We start from the raw sequence: 26,646 nt of genomic DNA on the forward strand, positions 1-26,646 counted from the left end.
TAGTTCAAATGGTCTGGGAAAAAAGACACTACATGCAGTGTTGTAGTCTCCTTTTCATTTACTATTATATCCTGAACATTTTCCATGCCATTAGGTGTTGATTTCCAAAACTTTTCCTTAGGAATATATATTAATGAATTCTGTGTGTCATAATATTGGGTTGGCTAAAAAGTTCATTCGGGTTTTTCAGTTTACGGAAAAACCCGAATGAACTTTTTGGCCAATGCAATATATTTAACAATCATCTATTGCTGGACATGTGAGTTGTTTCCAGTATTTCTTTATTCTAAGCAGTCTTGTAACTTAATATTTGCACATACCTGTACAGATACAGATATACTCCAAATTTAAAAGTCTTTTATATAAATATATATAATCTCATTTTAATATTTTCTCTACTTGTGCCTTCACACATATGTAAGTAAACCTGCTTTGGTATGTTCTTCTGGTATAGATTTCAGTAAAAATAATTGATAATCTTACATCAGAAGGATAATTTCAATTTCCAGTCAATTATATAAGCCATACACGTGATGTCATCGAAGACCTGAGTACTCGGGAAAGGCTTTTTGAAATATTAGTATTTACAACTGGGCCTTTGCGTAAGTACTCTTGGTTGCGTAATCAGTGGGTTTCTCTTTTTCCTTCCTTGCAGAGCTCTGATTTTGTTCTTGTGTAGGTTGGTGTACCTATACATGACACTATCTGTGGCTTAAAAACACTAAGACATTGTTTCTCAATGGAGATGGCAGAGTGGGGAAGAAGATAAAGGGCTCTTTGCTAAAGATTATTGGTCTTCAATTAACTTATTCCAGAGTTGCCTTATCTTCCAGACTTCTTGTTATATGAAGTAGTAAATGTTCTTGTAGTTTAAGCCATTTTGAGTGGTGCTATTACTTGCTACTGAAAGCATATTAGTGAAACTTTGAGAGGTAGAAGTGGTTTTGAAAAAGATGAAAAATCCTGCACGTAACATTTTCAGTGGGAGAAATCACATAAGCAAAGGTGAGAACATGTTCAAGGAGTCATCAGACTGATGGACATAATATAAGCTTCTCATGTCTTCCACCAGAAAAGGGAGAGTTGCCATATCAGACTCTGTTTTCAACAAAAGTGAGAAGCTCAGTTCTAAAGAGTCCTTTAGGAGTCTCAGGGAAATCTGAAGACTTCTTACCTCAGTTTATCCAGCAAGCTTGAAACTTGGCTTTTAGGTTTAAATTGTATGTCTAATTCTTCTATGAAGAAAGTTATAGTCAAAATTCTGTCCCAGGAACTCGTTAGGGAAACACTAGTTTAGTGTCGTGTGCTCACACTTAGCCCTGGTCTGTAGCATAAAGTGTGAGGGTTGTGCTAGCACGGAACCTATAGGTAGTTAATGGTGACAGTTCATTACGTAGTACTTTTCTTGCGCCTTTCAAAATACTTAGTTCCCCATTAATGGGGAGATGGATCTTTCTCATCCTTTCCCCCATGGGAGTAGGGTGAGAGTCCCTAATTAATACCTTCTCTTTACACAATTCATTAAGAAAACAAATATTTAAGCACCTCCTATGTGCCAGACACCGTTTAAGTTTCTGGAAATATAATGGTAAACTAGCCTGAAGTTATCCTTAACTTAGATAAGGCTGGGAGTTCAGATATATAAACAAGTAAATAATTTTAGATAGTAGTAAGTTCTAGAAGAGTATACGTACGTCAAGGTTATGATGTAGTATTTTAAATTACGTGGGCAAAAAGGTCTGTCTGAGGTGACATTTGAATTGGCACCTGAATAGGAAACCAGGCGTGAAAAGAATATTTTAGGCAGAATGCAGTTAAAGACTAAAACAGGAGTGAGCTTGGGGTATTCAAGAATAAAAAGAAGGCAACTGTGCCTAGGGTTTAGGGAGTGTAGGGCAAAGGCTGAATCCTGTATGGCAGTGTAGATCATGATAAGGAATTTAAATTTTATTCTGTATACACTGGGGAGCCACTGTAGCATTTTAAGTAGGGACATGACATGATTTGAATTATAGTTTTAAAAGTTCATTTTGGCTAACGTTGAGAACGGTTTGTGTAAGATCTGCTTTTTAAAGAGAACAGATATTAGCAAACACTAATAGACAATGTAAAGCCAATATATAAATTATGGGAAGCCCTTATTTAAGTTCTTCTACCTTATTCCCGTCCTTTTTTTAATTTTTATTTTTTTACTTTTGGTTCTTTTTAAAAAGAGTAGGTTTAGCATTATTTTAATTGACATTAATCTTCCTTATGTTTTTCCCTTATCATCAGCTCCTTAGAGGAAAATCTGTTCATCTATTTTTCTATCAGGACTGAGTAGTTCCAGTTAATTACAGACTAACTAGCCACTTGAAAACTTACTGAATTGAAACAACAAGGATTTATCATTTCTCATGATTTTGAGGGTTGACTGGGCTGTTCCTCTGTTGGTTTTGCCTAGGCTTACTCACGTGGCTCCATTTAGGTGGACGTTTGGCTAAACCGAAGGTCCAAGGTATCCTTACCTACATGTCTACTGTCAGTTGGTGTGCCTTGGTTCTCCTCTGTGTGGCCTCTCAACTTCCAATAAACTAGACCATCTTCTTTACATGGTAATTTCATGGTGGCTCTGCCAGAAAGAGAAAAGCAGTAGTTATCAGAGGCTCAAGGTTTAGTTTCGGACATTATTATGACCTCACTTCCATCACTTTCTGTTAGTAAAATAAGTCCCGTCAGATTCCAGTCCTCTCTTTTGATGGGAAGAGGGGCAGAGTCACATTGCAAAGGAGCAATTATTATGACCATCTACAAAAATAATCTGCCACAGTCCACTCTCTGGCCACTAAAATTTATATTCCTGTCACATGCAGATACACTCATCCTCTCCCCTAATTCCAAAAAAATCTGATTGCAACCTTACTCTCCGAGTCCAAGATCTCTTGATCTGCATCAGGTCCAGATGTGAATAAGTTTCCTCAAATTCAGTTCCTCTGAACTCTTGATTCAGAGACCTGTGAACTAAAACAAGTACCAAATCAGTGATCTAGGTTTCTATTACTAGCTTAAGAACTAGATAAAGATGAATAAGTTAAACCCAAAGTAAGCAGAGGGAAAGAAATAATCAAGAATGATAATCAATGAAATAGAAAATAAGCAGGAAAATGAATGAAACCAATAGCTGGTTGGTTCTTTGAAAAACTTCATAAATTGACACACCGCTATCTACATTAATCAAGAAAAAAGGAAAAGATGCAAACTACCAATATGTGGAATAAAAAAGAAGATATCACTATAGATCCTACAAACATTAAAAGAATAATGAGAGAATATTACGAACAAATTTATGCCAATAAATTTAACAACTTAGATAAATGATCAGATTCCTTGATGGACACAAACTATCAAGGCTCACTCAAGAAGAAAATAGATAACCTGAAAATCCCTGTGCCTGTTAAAGAAATCAGATTTGTAGATAAAAACCTTACCACACACACACACAAAAAAAACCAAAACTCCAAGTCAGATGGATTCTCAGTGAATTCTCCCAAACATTTCAGGAAGAAATGATGCCAATTCCACATAAGCTCTTCCCAAAAATAGAAGAGAAGAGGAACACTTCTCAACTCATTTTATGAAGCCAGTATTACTCTGATACCAAGACAAAGATGTGATAGGAAAAGAAATCTGTAAACCACTATCCCTCGGGAACACATGCAGAAATTCTTATTAAAATATTAGGAAATGATAAACAAAATAAATTGAATCCAGCGATATAATAAAAAGTTAATATATCATGACTAATGTAATGTCAAAAGATGTAAGTTTAGTTTAATGTTCCAAAGTCAATGAATGTGATTCACCATATTAACAGGGTAAACTAAAATAACTATAATCATTTCAATAGATGCAGAAAAATACCATTCATGAAACAAAAAAACACAAACTCAGCAAACTAACAATAAAACAAAATTCCTTAAACTGATAAGGGGTATCTACCAAAAATCTAAAACTAGCATTATACTTAATAGTGAAAGTCTGAATGCTTTCCTCCTATGACTGGGAACAGAGCAAGAATTTCTGCCCTTAGCACTTCGTTCAACAGTGTACTGGAGCTCCTAGCCCATACTGTAAGAAAGGAAAATAAATAAAAGGCTTGTAAATTGGAAAAAAAGAAAGAAAACTGTCATTATTCACAGACAACCTGATTGTGTTTGTAGAAAATTCTATGGAATTAATTTTTTTAAAAAGCCTCTAGAACTATTAAATGAGTTTAGCAAAATCACAGGATGTATGGTCAGTATACAGAAATCATTTTTAGTTCTGTATACCCTTATCTGGTATTAGCAATGAACATCTGGAAAGTCAAAGTTCAATAAGAGAGCCATTTACAATAATATAAAAAAATGAAATACTTTAGAATAAATAATAAATGTGTACGAGACCTGATGCTGAAAACCACAACACACTGCTGATGTAAATTAAAGAAGATCTAAATAAATGGAGATGTGTGATATGTTCGTGGAGCAGAAGACTCAATTTTAAAATTTCAGTTCTCCCCAGATTGATCCATAGGTTCAACATGATCTCAATCAAAACCCTAGGAGGGGGCTTCCCTGGTGGCACAGTGGTTGAGAGTCTGCCTGCCGATGTAGGGGACGCGGGTTTGTGCCCCGGTCTGGGAAGATCCCACATGCCGCGGAGCGGCTGGGCCCGTGAGCCATGGCCGCTGAGCCTGCGCGTCCAGAGCCTGTGCTTCGCAATGGGAGAGGCCACAACAGTGAGAGGCCCGCGTACCGCAAAAAAAAACAAAAAAACAAAAAAAAACCCTAGGAGGATTTTTTTGTAGAACGTGATTAGCTGGGTCTATAATTTATATAGAAATTCGGAAGACCTATCTTCCCCATTTTAAAAAAAAGAATGATAAAGCTGGCGGAATTGCACTATTTGATTTTAAGACTTACCGAAAAGTTGTAATCAGAACAGTGTGGTATTAGCATAAGGATAGATCAGTTGAACAGAATAGAGTCTAGAAAGACCCACACATTTATGGTCAATTGATTTTTGACAAAGATGCCAAGGCAATTCATTGAGCAAATGGTGCTGGAGAACTGTTTATGATAGCCAAGACGTGGAAGCAATCTAAATGTCCATCGACAGATGAATGGATAAAGGAGATTTGATACATATATACAATGGAATATTACTCAGCCATTAAAAAGGGTGAAAGAATGCCATTTGCAGCGACGTGGGTGGACCTAGAGATTGTTTTCCTGAGTGAAGTAAGTCAGACGGAGAAAGACAAATATCGTATGGTATCACTTATATGCAGAATCTTAAAAAAATGATACAAATGAACTTATTTACAAAACAGAAACAGACTCACAGACTTAGGGAAGAACTTATGGTTACCAGGGGAAAGGGTGGGAGGGAGGGATAGTTAGGGAGTTTGGGATTGACATGTACACACTGATATACTTAAAATGGATAACCAGTAAGGACCTACTGTATAGTACAGAAAACTCTGTTCAATATTATGTAACAACCTAAGTGGGAAAAGAATTTGGAAAGGAATGGATACATGTATATGTATAACTGAATTACTTTGCTGTACACCTGAAAATAACACAACATTGTTAAAGTTAAAAAAATGGTGCTGGAGAAATTGTATATACTTATGGGGTGGGACTGAGGGGAGGAGAGTAGGGGAGGGACCTTGACCCTTGTCTCATATCATATCCAGAAATTAACTTGCATGGGTTATAGTCCTTAACCTAAATGCTGAGACTTATTATAAAACTTCTAGAAGAAACATAGGAGGAAATGTGACTTTACTAAGGCAACATTTCTTAGAGAAGACCCATCAAGCATGAATAAGAGAATGAATATTGATAAATTTCACTTCATCAAAATTTAAAACTTTCTTTGAAAGGGGTGATTAAAGAGCAACAAGGTCATGTATTACAAATAGACGTACATCCTGAGATGGGTGTAATTTGTAGCCTTATTTTGCAATCCATCACTACAGTGTAGTGTAGAAGAGAGTGCTGAGTTTAAAGTCAGGAACTTCTCATATGTAATCCTAACTCTGACACTTGTCAAAGATATATTTTACTAAATTATTTAGTGCTGTTATGTTCTCAGAGCCTTGGTTTTCCTTTCCTTTTCTTTTTTTTTTTTTTCCGTGTGTGTGTGTGTGTGTGTGTGTGTGTGTGTGTGTGTGTGTGTGTGAAATGGTCATATGAATGCCTACCTTATAGGATTACAGTGATGGTCAAAAATTAGATATAAAAATATAGAGTGCTATTGCTGTTCTTATTTAATGTGTCATCATCATCATTATTGTTATTTTTATACATATAGTTGATCCTTAATTCCTCCACTTGTAAAATGGTAAGTGTGAAAGAACCTCTCTTTCTCACATAACCAACTATAATTAGATGTATAAATAGATCTATAAATAGTATGGATGTATAAATAGATCTATAAACTCCAGTTTATCCTTCTGATTCTTGTTGACTACGGAAATCGAAAGTAGGTATAGTCACGTTATTTTCATTTTCTTTTGAGAGAACTGCTCACACTACTTTTGTGTATGCCCTGTAGTTTTATGCCAAGCCAATCCTTTTTACTAGTAATATTTTAATGAGCAATTGAAAAACATTTTCTAGACATGTAGAGATGTTAAGTAATAATCATATCACTTATTATATGAATAGCTATCATAACATTTAAATATATACTGTGTATTATATATTTAAACTGTGAAATAATAGAACCAATGGTCATTAGTGTACTTTTTGCCTGGAAACTTTCTCCATGTACTTTTTTAGTGCAATTAGGTTCAGCTGTCCTCTAAAACATGCAATTATCCACTGTGAGGAATGAAAGATAGTTAAGTGGTTCCCAAGAACATATTAGGTACTTTGACCTGAAAAGAGAATGATTTCATGTCAAATAAGACAAACTCCATTGCTTCACAAATCCACTTGGCTTTGGCACAGAGAAAATGAGTTTTTTAATATCTGAAAGTTAGGATTGTAGAGACTCATCCATGACTCATCCATTATAAATTTAAACTTTCTGTATTACAGAGGTTAAGACCCTTTTTCTATAAAGGACCACTGAACCAGAGGGTTAAAAAATAACGGCAACCAAGGCCACTTTCAAAAAAGCCAAATTAAGGGATTTGGGGGCAAGAAAACTAGAAAACATTACTGTCATTCTGCTTTTAAAGTACAGTATCGTTTTTTATTTTATATCAAGGAAGAGATCAAAAGGAAAAAAAAGAACACTGTCTTTTTTCTGTATTCTGTATTTCCTTTCTATATTCCTTTTCAGTTGTTGGTCCACCATGTTTGCAGTCACCCAAACTATCTCACTGGGACAAGGTGGGAGAGATAGACAAGAGGAATGATGTAAGATTGATAGTGAAGATAGAATAGCAGAGGTGGAAAAAGATTTATAAACTGATTCTGGAGAGTTTGAAGGGGATGTCAGTATTTCTAAACAGATCTCCAGAGTCCTTTGGATGGTGGTAATAAGTTATTACTGTTTGTTATCCATACTCATTGAAATTCTGTTTTTCTCCTTAGCAGTTAATTATTATTCCTAACCCCTGTTCTTTCTGACTTTATGTTATCTTTAACTCTAAGGAAAATTATTCTTATATGTACAACATTATCCCTTTCTAGAGTACTTACTATAGGCCAGATGGATTCATAAGCTAAAGGCACCCAAGTCCTTGGATCAGTCTCCGTGTGATATGAAATCTTATTCATGGCTCCTACTCAGTTCCTTGGATCAATCTCTGTGTGGCATGGAATCTTATTAATGGCTTTGAAATTTTCTGTTCTTCTGTAGAGAAAGTCCTTTCTGTTTATGAAAATAGAGTAAAGCCCAACAGATTTTCTTGAATACAGTCTAGTGATTACATCTACTGGTGTCGCCAAAACATAAATCTTTGAGACTGCAGACCTTCGTATCTTCCATAATATTTTGCACAAAGTAGAGGCTTAATATATGTTAATTAAAGTAAGAGTATTATTTGCATCATTTAGAGTCCTCCATGTGTTAGAAAAGGAAAAGAGGAATAAATGTGTTTGACGATGCAGAACAGCATAGATTTTCAAAGTGTGATCACCAAGAGTTTTCTTGACGACACCTTCTGGGAGAAAACTGAAAAATGACTTTAAAACATTAGAGAGTGCTATTTGAAGGTAAAGCATGTCTCCCCTTATCTGTTCATTTTTTTCCCTTAATATATTGTGCTGCTTTATTTTGTTTTTTTCTCCCAGCCCCTCCTCCACAGCTGCTTTTTTTTTTAAATACCTGAGTTATTAGGTCTCATCAGGGGTGCCTCATTTGAGTCTCTGTCTCTTTGTGTCATGTTCTTTCTCTCTCACTGAGAAGACCACTTGCCTATTACATTACTTTCATTTAATTAAAGCCAGGATAACTGGCTTTTGCTTCAAATTATCATAGTAGAGTTCTTATGTGTCTGTCCAAAACCCCAGGCCTAGTTAGTTCCCCATATTTCATATAACAGACTTTGATATCTGTTCCACTTCCTAATGATCAGGAATCTATAATGTTAAAAAGAAAGAGTGGTGTTGAAATGTGGCCTTGCACAAGTCAACCTCATTCAGCTGGCTTTGTTTATCTGCAGACTCAAGAGAATTAATATGACCTTGAACCTAATAGAATTTGTTGTGAGTATAAAATGAAACAGCCTTATAAGCTACAAGACCTCTGCAACTTCAAGATGTTATGGGGATGATATTTCTAAAGTACCACTAAGGAAAGACTGCATTAAAATAAAATATTCACACTTCTGTGAAGCAGCAAGGGGTATCTTTTCAGTTTCTTCATTTCTTAATCTGTAGTAGTCTCTTTATCTTCTATCTGTGGAAGTTCAATCCACCTCTAAAAGCCTAGGGCAAATGTCACCACCTTCATAAATTTTCTCTTTATGCTCTAAATTCAAAGTGTTGTCACCCCCTAGAATTCAGATAATTTGGCAACTTTTTAATGGATGTAGCAGTTCCCTTATTTTTGCATTCTTAGCCACCCATCCCCTATACCTGAGTGAACCATTTAGATATTATTAAACAATTATTAGACTAGGGCAGTAGTCACTCAAACTTTAATGTGTCTGAGATCACATGGGGAATCCTGATCTCACCTTTGGAAGTTGGGGCTCAGGACTTCTCCTTCAACCACACTTCTCTTCCTTTAGTCTCTTGCATTTTACATGCCCCCTCCCACGGTCGGTCTTTTGCACATGATGTAGCCTTCACCGAGAATTAGTGCTTCCTTTCTTTGTTTGTCTTTATGATGCGTATCCTTCAGATGTGAGCTTTATCATTAATTCATAGTGAATCCTTTCTAGGTCAGCTTTCCCACATTGTATGTTCTCATAGCACTGGGTATCCCATCACAGCACTTGTCACAAGTGAAGCTTTGCCATTTATCTGTATAATTATTTAACTGATGACTCACTAAACTGGCAGCTCCACGAGGGTAGACACTATTTATGTTCCTGTTCTCTATTATATTCCTATTGCCTGTATAAATGCCTAGATTTCCTGGAACACAGTCGTCACCTAAAAAAATTGAGTAGATAGTTGAATAATAGTCCACAAACACCACTTTGACAATCACTGGACCAGAAGTTCTGGACCCTTACATTCTATCCCTGACTTACAACTGACTTGTAAATTCGCTCTTAACCTTTCTTTGTTTTGGTGTCTAAAACTGAAAGAAACCTGTGCTGCCTTCCTCACAGGGTATTGTGAACATCAAATGAGAAATGTGAAGATACTTTGAAAAGTATAAAATGCTATTCGAATGTTAAGTTACATTAAATAGCTAGTTATGTAAGTGAGAGACACTGTCATAGATGCAGAATATATTAAATACATGGACCATGTTAATGTTATTTATTCTGTAACCGTAAGAGTTGCATTTTGAGATAGAGTTTAATCTCTGGTTTTTGTATATTGGGCTTCTTGCTTATCTTAGAAATTCTCTCTCTCACTATCCATTGTTTAGGGTAGTGAATATCATTTATTTCCTCTTGCGAAAAGCATATGAACCAAATTGCCTAAGATTAGCCTTCAAATTCCTTTTTTTTTTTTAATGGTCCAGCAAGCCCTATTATATTAGTACAAACCGCACCTTTCACAAGTGGCTTATCTGTGTATTTATAATTACTTAATGCTATGTGCCATGAGGCATAACAGGATTGTATATGTTACTTTAATGTGGATGAAATGGAATAGGAAAACATCAGTTAAATAAATTGAATCGATACTTTGTTGTATTTTTGGAGCAGGGCAAGATAGTCTCAATTTTTAAAACAAACTCTCTCTGTTCTGTCATTACATAATTTTCTGTCGCTTGACTCTTAAAATATATTTGTTCCCCCCTCTCTGTTTTCTGTTCCCAATTCTTCCTACCTTCACCCTTTTTCATTCTTCTAATTTTTCTTCTTTTTAACTTCAACAGTCTGGGTTGCAGGGGAAAAAAACCTGGCTCTTAATCAAGAACATGATCTCATTGCTTTCAATGGCTTAGAAAAGAAACATTTTAAAGCAGTTGAAAGATTTCACTTTGGAAAGTAGGTACTGCATAACTAAGTGTGTTGGTTCCCAGCAGAGCCTTGAGTAACCTCTTTCCAGCCATCCTCATATTTTTTCTCTTCTACTTCCTGTTCAGTGAGCAACTGCCTAAGTTAAAAAAAAAAAAAAAAAAATCCGGTAAGACTTTCCTTTTGGCTCTCTTGCCAGAGTACTGTCTTCTGCCAGAGTTCTTTCACTGTTCCACATATGCTTTTTATACTTTTGTATCATAATTGTTTCTGGGCTTGCCACTTACATAGAGATGGAGTATAAGTTTTAGTTCCCTCCTACTCACACAAAGCCCCAGCCCTCTTCAGAGTTCCCTTAAGTATTTCTGGGACCCCTTGAGTGGAATGTAACGCGTATTCAAGAACAGAAGTGAATACTCTTGTCTTACAGCCTCCTTGGGAAGTCCATCCCCTTCAGCCCACCCTAACGTGGTACCTCATCACTGCCCCTGCTGCTGGGTCCTCTGTGAGGGATAGTAGCCACGCCAGGAATGTTGTCTTTAGTTCTTTCAGAGCAGCACTCTTCAAGTACTCAGAAGGTGTGAGGCTGAATTAGAGCCGCATTCCCCCCATCCCCCCATCCCCCATCGCTGTACCACACTTTGTCCCAAGTCCCAGTGCAGCAGAGTTTGTGCTCACAGTTTCACAGTCTCTGTTGAAAAGGTGTCTTATCTTTTGAATCTACCCTTTTACTCTTTCTGGGCTTAAAACCAGTTCAGAGAGCCAGATGAAAAAAGACACCATGCCATTTCTTCCATTGTCCTTATTTCATCTCACTTTCCTTCTCTCCTGCTCACCCCTCACCCTCCTCTAGGTTCCCACTGAAATTTCCATCAATGAACTAAAAGTCCAAATACCATATATGTGGAGAGGGGGTCACTGGCTCACTAGTTCTGATAGTTGCTGAGTTCATAATCATACTTGGAATCAGCTCAGCCAACCTGTTACATTTTTAAAAACTAATTTTTGAATAGGTACCTACTTACCTGCTACAAAATTCAAAAGATGGAAAAATATATCTAGTGAAAACTCTCCTAGCACCTCCGTGTTTCAGTTATCACATTCCCATCCCCTAGAGAATCAGTATTAACAGTTTCTTCTGTATCCTTCCAGAAATACTTCATGCGTGTATAATAAACAAATCTATATATAGTTACTTATATATTCTTTCCCACTTTTCTCCTCTTCTCCTTCCTCCTTCTCCTTCACAAATGACATATATGCTGTGTTCTTCCTTGTTCTTTTCACTTGGAGACTGTTTCATATTTGCATATAAGGAATTTCCTTATTTCTTCTTTTTAAAAAGAATTTATTTATTGGCTGCGTTGGGTCTTCGTTGCTGTGCGTGGGCTTTCTCTAGTTGTGGCGAGCGGAGGCTAGTCTTTGTTGCAGTGTGCAGCCTTCTCATTGTGGTGGCTTCTTTTTGTTGTGGAGCACAGGCTCTAGGCACGCGGGCTGCAGTAGTTGCGGCTCGCGGGCTCTAGAGTGCAGGCTCAGTAGTTGTGGCACATGGGCTTAGTAGCTCCGTGGCATGTGGGATCTTCCCGGACCAGGGCTCGAACCCATGTCCCCTGCGTTGGCAGGAGGATAATTAACCCCTGCACCACCAGGGAAGTCCAGGAATTTCCTTATTTCTTATGGCTGCGTTGTGTGATTATACCGTAACTTAGGACATTTAGGTTGTTTCTAAACTTTTCCTATTACAAATAATGCTGCAAAAAATAACATTGAACATAATTTATTTTGCTCATGTATGAGTATATCTGTAGGGTAGATCCCCAGAACTGGAATTGCAAGGTTTATGGTTATATTATTTGGAACCTGCTGCATTTTCAGTTACTAAATTCTGAGGAGGTTTTCGTTTGTTCTGTTTTTGATTTCTAACTTATATGCTTGAATCCTCCTTCTAGCTTTATCACCACCAGATTTTATTTGTTTATTGCTCAGGCAGTACGCAGGCAACATAAATAAGTGGTCCAGGTGTAAGGAAAAAGGTAGATTTAGTTTTTGTTTTCACACTTTTCATAGAGATGTAAGTATAAAGAATTATTTTTCCATCATAAAACAAATCACAGTATGAGCTGGGTAATAAACAGCAGCTGATATTTAGTGTTGAGAGGTGGCAGAGCCTGTGGTGACCTGGAGGGTGCACCCCTCAAACAAGAAGGGGACCTCAATTCCAGCCAACTGTTGGCACGTGAGGGATTACAAACTCAGTGGTGACTCAGGAGGGGTAATAGATGCAGCAGTTTCTTTTTTCAGTAAAAGCGAAAACCTCCATATTTATATTCAGTCTCCTGACTTTTAAATACCATGTAGACCAAATAAAAGTCTATCCATGGGATTGATCCATCTCCCTAAGCCTCTAGTTTATGCCCTCTGCTATTGTGCATATAGAGGCAGCTCCTTGGTCTGTTTCTCTAACTCTGACCTCCACATATTCTAGTTCCTCATCATCTGCTATCAGCCAGGTACTGTCTCTAGACGTTCACTGATTCTTAAATATTCAGTTCTGCATATCATCATTGTCCATCTTCTTAAATCATTGTTTAGAATTTACTTCACCCTTGATGTTTTCCAGCCATAACATACAGAATCATGAGATTTAACTATCACATTTCTATTCATTTAGTCATAATATCGTATGATTCCAATAAGCATTTTCTATTTTAGAGGTGTAGACTTTCAGAATTTTAGCAGCCAGGAGCAGAAAATACTGATATTCATTATGTTCTCTTTATGATTTCTACCAGGATTCTTTTTAGATTTTGGTCATTGTTTGAAGTGGTAAGGGAAACATGATCATAGATATGAGTAAGTATTAAAATAAAGCTTAGCAAGAAAGTGTTTTTCTCTCTGAAGTCATTCATGACATTCTTTGACTGTGGTTTATCTATGAGGTATTGGAAGAGGCTTGAGCCAAAAAAGTCTCCAAACGTTGCATTATGATTCCCATTGGATCAAAAACTCTTACTTGGTGGATCTCTTCTATTGCCTGTTTGTTTATTCCATTTTTCATGATTTCCCACTGGAGAAGGGCATATGGTTGTCAGTATCACCTCTTCCCTCTGTCAAGTCAGAGACTTTCTCCCACCACCCCAACATACACCCGCTGTTCCTTCAAGATGTTTAGAAACTCCTGACTTTGATGCTTTTTCTCAAGTAATTAAAGTCACTTATTCATAATTAGAGTAATTAATAGGTTAGTTAGAGGCACTATAACAAACTGAATTGTGGGATAACACTTGGGTCAGTGAGTCCTTGCAGTTACCTGGGGGAAGCAAGCCTTGTCCAGGCAGTTCTTGGCAGAGAGCATCTGCCTAGCTCTGGATTTCTGTGTACTCCTGAAACCACTTTCTCATCACAGTATTAGGAAGCATGTATTCTCAATATCAGCCGTTGCATTGCTTTTGTGATACTCTCCGTAAATCATTTTCCCCCTAGGATGTGATAACCTTTTTGAAAGATTGATGGTTCAAACTTACAAAGGGGCCAAGGGAGCTAACATTTCTGGGTGTCTACATGAGGAGACTTTTTTACTTTATCCTGTTTAGTACTCATAGTGACCCTTGAAGTAAATAACATTGTCCGCAGTTTGCAGAGCAGGAAATCAGGGTTTAGCAAGATAAGACATTTGTACAAGGTCAACTGCTAACAAATGGTAGAACCTGGGATTTCAAACTCAAAATAGTCATGCTCCAAGTCTCTTACACTCTGTGCCATTCTGTCCTACTTCCAGTAGTTTTGCACTTTAGAAAGATTAACTTAACTATGTGTAACAAGAATAAGAATGGAGGCAGGGAAGGCAGTTAGAAACCATGGCATTAATTAATTCAACAGAAAGAGAAGGTCTCAAGTAAGATAGGGAAGGTCACAGATAAAAGAACCTGCTAAGGAGGTTAATTAGCATTAATTGGTTCAGCATATACTTGTGTTTTGTTTTAGTTCACCATATAAAGATTTTTCTAGCTATAAATTTCAGTTTAACATGACAACCTATCAATTATATGTTGAAGTTCTCTAACACAGTATTTGGGAATATGGCAAAACGTATAACCTCAGAATTTTAAGACTGAATCATTCTCTGCCTTTCATAGGGATTATCTTTAATATGAATGAGTTTGACAAGTATTTTTAAATCTTTATTAACTCATATAAAAAGAAGTAATAAGGAGCATGGGATATAGATTTAGCACTTTTTTTTTTTTTTTTTTTTGCGGTACGCGGGCCTCTCACTGTCGTGGCCTCTCCCGTTGCAGAGCACAGGCTCCGGACGCGCAGGCTCAGCGGCCATGGCTCACGGGCCCAGCCGCTCCGCGGCATGTGGGATCTTCCCGGACCGGGGCACGAGGGCACGAACCCGTATCCCCTGCATCGGCAGGCGGACTCTCAACCACTGCGCCACCAGGGAAGCCGAGATTTAGCACATTTTTAATGCTGGTTATACATAATATAAAATAATTTAAAACAGATTTGAGTCTGGAAATTATTCCAAAGATTGAAGAAGTCTTAACGCCTATAATTAGATATAAATCTGTAGTACAGAGGGTGCTTTTTGAGAGCTGGTTGTATTTGGTAGGATATAATGAATAATTTAAAATATTAATACTGTATATTTCCATTATACTTTATGATTTTCCTTATAGTTTGAGAGCTCCTGAGCTTTTCAGTAGATATCTGAGGAAAATAATTCGGAATTAGGGATCTGAAATATATGGAGACTTTAGCAGATAAAACTGAGATAAGCCATTATGATTCTGGAGTAGAATACATGATCATGCTGGAATGACCAGGTCAAGGGGAGCATGGAGGACAAAAGAAATTAAAAAAATAGGGTGGTTAACCCATAGCCCCAGGGTTGTTTTTTTTTTTTTGCTTTATTATTTTTTTAATTTTTATTTTATATTAGAGCATAGTTGATTAACATTGTTGTGTTAGTTTCAGGTGTACGGCAGAGTGATTCAGTTATACATATACATGTATCTATTCTTTTTCAAATTCTTTTCCCATTTAGGTTTTTACAGAATATTGAGCCACGTTCCCTGTGCTATACAGTAAGTCCTTGTTGGTTATCTGTTTTAAATAGAGTAGTGTGTACATGTCAATCTGAAACTCCCAATCTATCCCTCTCCTCCACCCTTCCTCCCTGGTAACCATAAGTTCATTCTCTATGTCTGTGAGTCTGTTTCTGTTTCGTAAATAAGTTCATTTGTATCCTTTTTTTTTAGATCCCTCATATAAGCTATATCATATATTTGTCTTTCTCTGTCTTACTTACTTCACGTAGTATGATAATCTCCAGGTGCATCAATGTTGCTACAAATGGCATTATTTCATCTTTTTAATAGCTGAGTAATATTCCATTGTATATATGTACCACATCTTCTTTATCCATTCATCTGTCAATGGACATTTAGGTTGCTTCCATGTCTTGGCTATTGTAAACAACGCTGCGATGAACATTGGGGGTGCATGTATCCTTTCGAACCATGTTTTTCTCCAGATATATGCCCAGGAGTGGGATTGCTGGATCATATGGTAGCTCTATTTTTAGTTTCTTAAGGAACCTCCATAATGTTCTCCTTAGTGGCTGTACCAATTTACATTCCTACCAACAGTGTAGGAGGGTTCCCTTTTCTCCACACCCTCTCCAGCATTTATTGTTTGTAGATTTTTTTGATGATAACCATTCTGACTGGTGTGAGCTGATACCTCATTGTAGTTTTGATTTGCATTTCTTTAATAATTAGAGATGTTAAGCATCTTTTCATGTGCCTCTTGGCCATCTGTATGTCCTCTTTGGAGAAATGTCTATTTAGGTCTTCTGCCCATTTTTTGATTGGGTTGTTTTTTTGATATTGAGCTGCAAGAGCTGTTTGTAAATTTTGGAGACTAATCCCTTGTCAGTCTCATTGTTTGCAAATATTTTCTCCCATTCTGTGGGTTGTCTTTTCATTTTGTTTAAGGTTTCCTTTGCTGTGCAAGCCCCAGGTTTTTAAAGGCAGAAGTGTGAGAAAGTTGTGTTCTCCCTAGCTCAGGTGCAGAGCCTTTACTCATGACTTGAGATATGTTTTTGTCTGTTTAGTCAGGCAATACATAATATGAGGCCCTAAAATAACTATAGTACACTGTGGAAAATGTGAAAAATAAAAGAAACTTGTCCTTGGGGTGCTTAAGTATTATGAGTATTGGGGTAAAGCATAAGGACTCCCTGAAATTTGTTTGACTTTAACTTTTACTTGTAAAACAATCTGCTTGTCCACCTTCTTATTTTGAATTATGTATTAACATACCTCCTGAGATATGGGAGATAAAACACTTCTCTGCAATGGAAAACTATGAATTTCCTTATCCTCCACCTTCTTCATCCTCCTTTCAGCACTCACCTTCTAGTAAATTGACAAGGGGATGCTTCAAAGCTAGTCATTTATAAAAGTAGTTGATGATGCCCTCTGATGTACAATTTAATTGATGCTGGGAATGTCCAAAAATAACATCTGTCTGCTAACCTGTTGATATTAGAAATTCTACCATTAACAATTCATGCTGTTTCCTCTTAAATTGGGTCATCCCTAGGCTATTGATTTAATCCCAATCTTACTAGCGTAATATTTAGTAGTTTTAACAGAAATTTTCAACTATAGGTTCCTCTTTGATCTTGCCCTCCCAGTAGCCCCCTGTTCTCTATTTTCATGTTCTACTGTGTTATCCTTTGCTCACGCAACTCCAGCCATATCATCCTTGGTGCTGTTCTTTGAACATGGTAGACAGCTTCTGCCTCAAGGTCTTGACCTTAAATGCCCTTTCTCCTGTATCTACATGGCTTGCTTCCTAACTTCATTCAAGTCTTTACTCTGATTTAACTTTCTCACTGAGTCTTTCTCTGAGCACCCTATTTAAAATCATAATCCTGAATTCTTTCCCAGGTTTATTTGTCTCTATTGTATTTATCATGATCTGAATACTATATGTTTAACTCTTTTTTTTTTTAATTTGCCTTTCACCACAAGAATGTAAGCTTTATTTGAACACGGATTTTGTTCATTGCTGTATATTTTCCATTTCCTAGCATGTACTAGGTGCTCAGTAAATATTTGTTAAAAGCATAAATGAATGAATACAAAATCCTGTAGGACTGAGGCATAAAAAGGAGTGCCTATAGGGAAAGTGAATACCAAACAATTCTTAAGATGGTATTTCCCAAAATATGTTAAATTTTATTTCTCCCCCTACAGGAAATACTTGCCTAGGTCCAACTATGGAAAACTTCTCTTTGCACATTTTGTCATAATTCTGAACTCTTAAAAAAGCTTTCAAATGATATGCATTTAAATAGACCCTAAGTTTCTGAATGACTGACTGGAATTTTTGCTTTTATTTATCGGTAAATTAGTATAAGCAGTAACCTGGGCGTCAGGGTTCTTGGCTCCAATTTTCATAATTTTTTTTTTCTCTGTAAGCTGAGGTATTTGGAAAACATTGTTAACATCAATTCTAGTTAAGATTTTATGAGTCACCTTGTTCTAGCTTAATGAAGTATCTTATTCCAATTCTATTATTTCACTTTTAAACATTGGAAAACTGCTGAGATAGGGGAAATGCAAAATGGGAAGGAAGATATTGGATCATCCAGAAACTTGCAAAATCACAAGTTATTGTTCTGGAAATTATCAGTGTATTCATACAATCTTCCTGCAAAAAGATTAGCGGCTTCAAAGCCACATGAGTGTTTAAGCAATAGATCAAGGCATCTGGATTGGTTCTGTGAGTAAATTGTTATATTTTAACATCAAGATTTTCTAGATGTATGCCAATAGGAATATTTTTTCTGTGTCTTTGTTTTAGTCCAGGGGATATTTGAATGGTAGTCACACAGACTTTAAAATTTATTTATAATGATGATGGGAGACTCTGCCATTCAAATTGTTAAGTTTTCCTGTTGTAGTGAACTCTGGAGAACTATCATGGCTTAAGCAACATGGAGTTGTTAGACTCCTGAATTCTCAGTCCAGTATTTTTAACGCTCTCAGGGGCATCAACAGTCCTAACCAAGTTTGGTTTCAAGGAAACTGTGGATGTAAATTGTAAATTAATGACAGGATATCTCCTTGGGAACATTAATATTACTTACCCTGCTATCAAGAGCAAAGCTCATTTTTTTGTATCTTTAGCACTTGCATAGCATTTGGCTTATATGAGATACTTAATAAATGCTTGTCAATTGTCTTGGAAAATGTTCCAATTGCATTAATTTTTAATTTAGTAACAGAATCTTTTGGTGTTAATTTTAAGGATCAGGACTCTTAAGATTATTTTATTTGAATGAGACTTGAAAGTAGGCATTTTCTTTTATTTCTTCAGTAAGCAAAGATTTATTTACTGCTTACACCTGAGTAGGAGCTGGAACTATAGCAGTTGATATGAAACAATCCCTACTCTTAAGACGCTCACATTCTAGGAGACAGATTTGTACATGAATTATAATGTAATATAACAGAAACATATTTATGGTACCCTACTAGCAGAGGGTTTTGTAAAGGGTGTTTGCTGTATTATCAAATAAGAATCACTGAGACTGAGACTAGTAGAAAGGAAATAGGGAGGGAGGCATTCCATTTTTGTAGAGCTAGGAGAACTCCTTGGCTGGGGCAAGTGCTTACTAGGTGGATGAGGAGTAGTACAGCACTTGTAGAGAGAAGACTACTTTGAGAATATTTATGAGTTGTTTTGACCAATGTCTATTATATGAGTTCCCTTGGTGTGGACATATCTTAAGGTGTTGTCAGATTCCCCTTCAATTTTGAATAACAGATTAAATTAATTTTGTTAAGTATTCAGCTTGGAATGTTGATATGGGAAATAATAGGAGATATTTTGGGTGTCGGTATGCTCAAAATTGTCTTTATGCCTAGATGTTATATCTTATACAAGAGATATGGCATTGCATATCTCTTAGATATCTCATATCATATTAGATATCTCATATCATATTAGAGTTCTTTCTTGTCCTCTAAACCAGTAGTTTTCAAGTAGAATTACCTCAGAAGCTGCTTAAAAATATTCTTGGACTCCCCTACCTCCAGTTATTTAGATTCAGTAGGTCTAGAGTTGGCTAGGGATTCTGTGATTCTAAAAGACATCCATGTGATTTAGATGCACAGCCCAGTTTGGGAGTAACTGTTCTAAACTGACATGAGGAGAAAGTGATGCCTGCTGTCATATATTTGTACTGTAATTCAATAAGAATGAAGTAGAGTCATGTAACAGTAACAATCCCATGAGAGTAGAGAACCCTGACTTCCATAGCAGGGAATGCTAAATCCTACAATATAAACAAGTAGCGGCTCCATAGTTGTGTTTTGAACTTAAATGAATCAAAAAATCTGAAATCACACCACAGAGTGTGCAACTACAACTGTAAGTAATAATGAAGCCATGAAGGAAGTGGCATCTAAACCAAGTACGTTATGGTATAAGGATGCTCATGGCTGGAGTCAGTACAGTTGAGGCCATATATAGAGGCAGAGATGGTGGCTCAGCCTCTGACTATTCCCTAACATTTCACAGCATAGTTCAATAGAGTTTACCAGTGACCTACTGTTAATAATAGGGAGATGTATATTTTTATTTTCAGGTTATATAATTATTTTAGAATGGAAAAACATAGGAAACATCTTGAGGGTAACATCAAAACCACCACATATCTTAAAAGTTACCAAACCTATAATTCCTGTATTAGACTATCATAGTAAATTCTAGAGCATATATGGTAGTCATGGCTCTTCTGATTAAGTGTGTTTATTGATAAGGCTTCAAGATCATTTAGCAGTGAAGTATAGTAGCCTAGAGATTCCTTTCCAGAAGCCAGAAAGAGTATGAATGTTCCACCCTCTTCCATCTGTTCATGAGTTAGTTCAATAATAAACAGTGCCTGTTATGTTCCAGATACTACTTAAGGAGCAGGTAAAGATACTAGACAATAGTGACACAGATAATAGACAAATAAAATATCAAGTAGTAATATTTGTTTACAAGAAAACAAAAAGCAAAAATGGAACTATTTTGCTTTAAAAAAAGAAAAAAAAACTTGAGTTTAGGGAGGGGAAACCTGGGTAAAAGCCTGGATCAGTCCTGTCATTGATGTTTAATCACTGCTTCTTGAATGAATGTGCCAAAGACTTTTTTGTCTACAAATTTAATTTACACCCAAAAATGACTTGGTGGTGGGAGAAAGTAATATAATTTTAGGTTCAGAACAAGAGAACTAATAGTTCCCTGTATCCTGCTGCAGTTAGGCTCTCTGCAGGAGTCTTGTGTTGAATTTGGGGAGCCCCACTTTTTAAGAGAAGACAGGATAATGACAAATGAGTGAGGAAACCATGTCAAACTAGAATCATGACTGGGACTATTTAGCACGGAGACTCTTTGCAAAGATTTTACAGACGTTTAAAATGCTGCCTCGTGGAAAAGAAAAGAAGAAATGTGGTCTTTATCCATTCAGTCAGATGAGTGGCTTGAAGTTACAAGAAACAGTTTTAGAATCTCTTAAAGGAATATCTTTATCTGCAAAACTCTCCATTAAACTTCCCTGTCACTGGAAATGTAGGAAAAGCTACATGAGTATCTCTGTCTTTAAAAACTTGATAAGTAATATATGTAATAATGCTTTTGGAATAAAAATCTCCATGGTATATGACATACCTTTCGTTGTGAATCATAACGAGTAAAATGTAATAGAAAACATCATTAATATCTTAGCGGTATGTCTGTTGCCCAGCTTGTTGCACGGTACTTATCACAATTAAACATTTGCTCCAGAGAAATGATAAAAAATTGTATCCCTAATCTTATATTTTGAAGCAAGACGAAGCCTAACATAAGTACTTCAGCTCCAGTTCTAATAAGAAGAAGGAAGTCCATTACCTGGTTGACCTTGGGCAAGTAGTGTCTTGTCTTAATTACCTACCTCAGGGGATTGTGAGATAAAATGAGTTTGTATGTGTCAAGCACTTAACTAGTGAGTGTCCTGCAGGGTAGTATTGATGAAATAGTGGTAGTTGTTATTTACAGTTAGTAGTTGTAATTTACACTTAGTTTTAAGCTGGCTATCTAGAGGCATTATTTGAGAGATTGGTATTCTAATTTAGATGAGTTTTTAATTCCTAATATCTGTGGTTCTGTTTTCCTCACATGCCACCAGCCATTCGTTCTTCACCGAGAAACTCTCCATGTGCCCTTCAAATCACAGCTAAATGTGGTAAGGCCTCACTTATCTGGCATTGTTCAAGGGAAAAGATGTTTGACACAAGTGAGACACCTGATTAACTTCCTAAAATGTAAACGTTTCTTTTAACCATTTCAGTTTTTAAAAACAGATGTATCACATACTTACATGCCTTTTTTAAATGAACATCCTAAACATGACTTTAACTTTTTGTTGAGTCAGTATAATGTGTATGCATCTATTATTAAATAGTCATTTTCATTCGTTTTATTCTTTTCAGGTAGCTGTCATTTTTTTCTGTGGTAAAGCCTTTGTATACACTTTCAGTCACCTTCTAAGTTTCTATGTCTTATTTACTCTGGATTTGGAAACCAGATATTGAAACTTGCTAAGAATTGCATGTTAAAGTGTTAAGATATCAGGAATTTTCTTGAAAATATCCCTTGGAGCCAGGATAGTAGGGAAGAGTTAATTATTCAAGCAGGGTGATTGGTATATTACTCTTCCCTTGTACATGTTTACAAATTTTCATAATTAAAAGTTTTTAAAAACTACCATTTAAAAAAGAATTCTGTGTTAGATATGTGTGTATTTAGTTCTTAATTTTTATCTTTATAAGGATTTATAGGAAACTTAATAGCTTTTATCTTTGGACAGAAGGACTGAGAGCTAAGGGGGGAGGGATATTCACTTTTTATTTGTTCTGGTGGAGTTTTATGACCTTTTTTTTACCTCCATATGTTGTGTGTGTGTGTGTGTGTGTGTGTGTGTGTGTGTGTGTGTGTGTGTGTGTGTGTGTGTGTGTGTGTGTGTGTGTTTAATGCGTATCTAGCCAGGAAGAAGTTTCACTTCCTCATCTGTAAATTCAAAGTACTAATAGTATCAGACTTATGGGATTGTAAGGCTTGTATATCTCTGTATTTTAACACATTTTTTGTTTTACTTTAAATAGGTATTTTAGATGGATAAGAGTGCGTTCTGTGTGAGGTGCTAAAAGAGCAGTAGAAGGAGCTCTGTAATGGCTGCTTCAAACTTCTGAGAAGTCTTTTTTGATATCCATATCTGGGCTCAAGGGTCTCACTAATTGGCATTGGCCCTGTCCCATTACCTCTCCCTTTGATGGCTTACTTGCTGCCTGTGCTGTTATTGCTAAGCTAACTCTTCACTGTCTCTTATGCTTTGCTTTCTTTATAAATATTCTGCCCTTTCTGTGTTTACCATTACTGAATAAGACAGATACATGCACAATGTAAATTCAATTGTAAATCACCCCTGACATACGGGTTCACAATTAAGCATTTCCTGAAGGTAGAAGTATAAATTGGTCCTCTTTAGGGAGGCAATTTGACAAAGTCTATCATAATTTAAAATGTGTATGCCCTTTGTCATAACAAGGAATTTATCCTAAAGTTATACTTACATGTTCAAAGATGTATGAAGAAACTGAATGGTGTCTGAGTGGAAGACAAAAAGGAGTTTGGGGTAGGAGGCAGACTTAACTTTTATTTTATGGCTTTTGAAATTCTTTTCCTTTACCTTATACAGTTTACTACTTTTTATGTTAAAGAGAAAAACTAGGATAAAAAGAGCCTTCTTACCACCTGTGGGTAAGACAGCATTTACAGGTTCTTATTCCTAATGGATTTTCCAGATTATATTTTTTCTTCAAGGGACAGCAGTGCAGACAGTAGGCTTTTTCATTGCTCAGCCTGACATTGTGTTGGATTTTGACAACCCTAACCTAATCATTTGATAATTGAGTCAATTTCTGATAGTAGGAATTTTTATAATTTCATTGCATAAATGTGTGTCTATATCTATTGCGTAAATGCATTTATCCTTCCTGAACAATATTCCCTACATACGCCCCCATCCTTAACCCCACCTCCATTACCTGTTGACCACCTATTTTTTCTCCATGCTCATGTACTTTATATGTGTGTGTGTATGTATGTATATCAATAAACACACTGACATGAGACACACACAGAAAAGGATTTTTTTTTTTTGGTTGTAGTTTTTCTTTTCAAACCTCATCATACGCATTTGATTGCATTTTCCTTTTTTTAAATTTAACGCTATAATGCGCAAATCCCACCAAGTCATCTGATACAACTCTAATTTACTCTTTTTAGGGATTGTATTGTGTTAGTTGATCAAAGTATATTGTAGTTTATTCAGCCATTCCTGTATTGATTGAAACAACTCTGTTTATAGAGACAAGAAATTGGAAAATAAGTGACAGTAAATATCCTGGTGCATACTATGTGTGATTACTTTTGTTTCTATGTGATAGATTCCCAGGAGTAGGACTACTAGGTTAAAGGTGTAAGTACTTTAAATTTTAATATATGTTGCAAGATTTATTTCCAAAAGGACTTTTCACTTAGACCAGTGAAATATGACAGTACCCTTTGAGGAGATATTATCAATCTTTTAAATTTTTGCAAAAGTGATATCTCATTGTTAAACTAATTGTTATTTCCCTGACTTCTAGTAAGTTTGAGTGTTTTTATAAACTTAACAACTTGGATCTGCTTTTTCTGTACATGTCAAATATTTTTTCTTATTTAATTCCTTAGTTTGTTTATGATATTTTCATAATAGGAAATTTTAAACTCTTCATGTCTGTCTTAAGTTTCTGTTCTTTGTTAAGAATGCTTAGAAGACATGTCATCTTCTAAATTTTGTTGTAGAATGTATTTCTGTGATTTATTTTTTACATTTGTCTTTACTGCACCTGGAATTTAATTTTTTATATATATAATGTAAGATGAAGATCTAATGTTTTCTGCTAGATGATAACAAGTTTTGTGAGAATTATTTTAAAAAATAATTTATCCTATCTTGTTGAAATGAAATTTAACCTTTGGCTTGTACATTTTCTTATATGTGCTGGAATCATTATGTAAGTTCTTTATTCTGTTCCACTCATCTGTGTATCTGTTCCTATGCCAGTACTGTACTGATTTGATCAGTGTCTTTTGAATATATTCTGAAACCTGGCCAGTGAAGTCCACTTCTGGTTTTCTTCTTTTGTTTAATTTTCTTGGTGGTTCTTGGACTTCCTGCTTTATAATTTTAAGGTCCTATTTCTAAATTTAAAAAAATACTCTGGGCTTTTTTCTCAAGACAGTTATTTATAAATATTGGGAAAATGTTACTACTGTGAATGAAATATTTTTCACATTTTTCTAGGTGTCTCCTTCTAAACTAGAGAAAAATTTTCAAATTAATTTTAAGTGTTGTATCATACCTCTCCTTAATAATCTATTTTACTAACTTCAGCTTTCTTTTACTAAAATAACTTACATATTTTAAGTATTCCATCCAATCATTAGCAAAAAGATATATATATTTCTCTTTCATTCCGATATTTACGGCAGTTAATTCATTTTTATGTCTTACTGGTTTCCTGTAATCTTCAAATCAGTGTTGAATTATAAAGGGTTCAGTGGGCTTCCTGCTCTTATTTCTAATTTTATTAATTTGATTTATTGACTGAGCAATAACATTCATATGGTTAAAATAATAAAGTTTTCTGGAAACAGTATCCTTCTTATCCCTTCCCTAATCTGTCCGGTTCCCACCTTGTACTCAAGGTAACCACCATTATTGGATCTCTTCCATAGATCATCAAATTTACATATAGAAGCAAGTTCTTTATATATATAAAAACACACACATATGTATAATATTCAGTATATATATTTATTGTGTGTGCATACAGTCTTAATTTTATTTGAAATGGTTTTAATGTTTTGCTACTTAGGACACTTGCAATTGTTGTTCTTTCCAAAAATGCTTAATTTTTTTTTTTTTTTTTTTTTTTTTTTTTTTGTGGTATGCGGGCCTCCCTCTGTTATGGCCTCTCCCGTTGCGGAGCACAGGCTCCGGACGCGCAGGCCCAGCGGCCATGGCTCACGGGCCCAGCCGCTCCGCGGCATGTGGGATCCTCCCAGACCGGGGCGCGAACCCGGTTCCCCTGCATCGGCAGGCGGACGCACAACCACTGCGCCACCAGGGAAGCCCAAAAATGCTTAATTTTTTAGTATTCTTTTCCATAGAGCTTTTATTAAAAGTGGCTGCTGAATTTTACCAAATGCCTTGTTAGCATCCATTGATGAAATCTTGTGACTTTTTTTCTCCTTAATTTGTTGATATATTGAATTGTGTTGATTCCTAAAAATGAACCATTCTTGCATTCCTGCAATAAATTATGATAGTATATTATTTTTGATATGTGGCTAGACTTTATTGTCTGATTTGATTCCTTTTTCTTTAGAATTTTTACGTTTAACTTCTAAGTGAAATTGGTTTATGGTTTGTGTGCTACATACTATTAGATTTGGTATTGTTATTCTGACTTCATAAAATGAAACATTTTCCATATTTTTCTATGGTTTAATATTATTAGAACTATGTTTATTTTAAGATTAAGAATCTGCTGGGAACCCAACAGGTCTCAATGTCTTTGTGTATAGTAGATTTCTTTAAAAAAATTTTTTTTTAATTTTATTTTTTTATACAGCAGGTTCTTATTAGTCATCAGTTTTATACACATCAGTGTATACATGTCAATCCCAATCGCCCAGTTCAGCACACCACCATCCCCACCCCCCTGCGGCTTTCCCCCTTTGGTGTCCATAAGTTTGTTCTCTACATCTGTGTCTCAGCGTCTGCCCTACAAACTGGTTCACCTGTACCATTTTTCTAGGTTCCACATACATGCGTTAATATACGATATTTGTTTTTCTCTTTCTGACTTACTTCAGTCTGTATGACAGTCTCTAGATCCATCCACGTCTCAACA

General features: G+C 35.9%; 1 protein-coding gene across 17 annotated transcripts in view; it reads left to right on the forward strand.

Moving 5' to 3' along the window:
- Positions 1-26,646, forward strand: part of HMBOX1 (homeobox containing 1) — a 177,734-nt gene that overhangs the window by 47,190 nt on the left and 103,898 nt on the right. For 9 of the 17 annotated variants that reach the window (XM_024130764.3, XM_028494237.2, XM_028494230.2 and 6 more), the window contains exon 2: positions 21,810-21,866. The exons of the other annotated variants lie outside the window; for them this stretch is intronic. The gene's annotated coding sequence lies outside the window, so the exon portion shown is untranslated. The remainder of the gene's footprint in view (positions 1-21,809; positions 21,867-26,646) is intronic. 17 annotated transcript variants of the gene reach the window in all.

This window comes from Physeter macrocephalus, chromosome 9 (assembly GCF_002837175.3).
Source record: "Physeter macrocephalus isolate SW-GA chromosome 9, ASM283717v5, whole genome shotgun sequence".
Lineage (NCBI taxonomy): Eukaryota > Metazoa > Chordata > Mammalia > Artiodactyla > Physeteridae > Physeter > Physeter macrocephalus.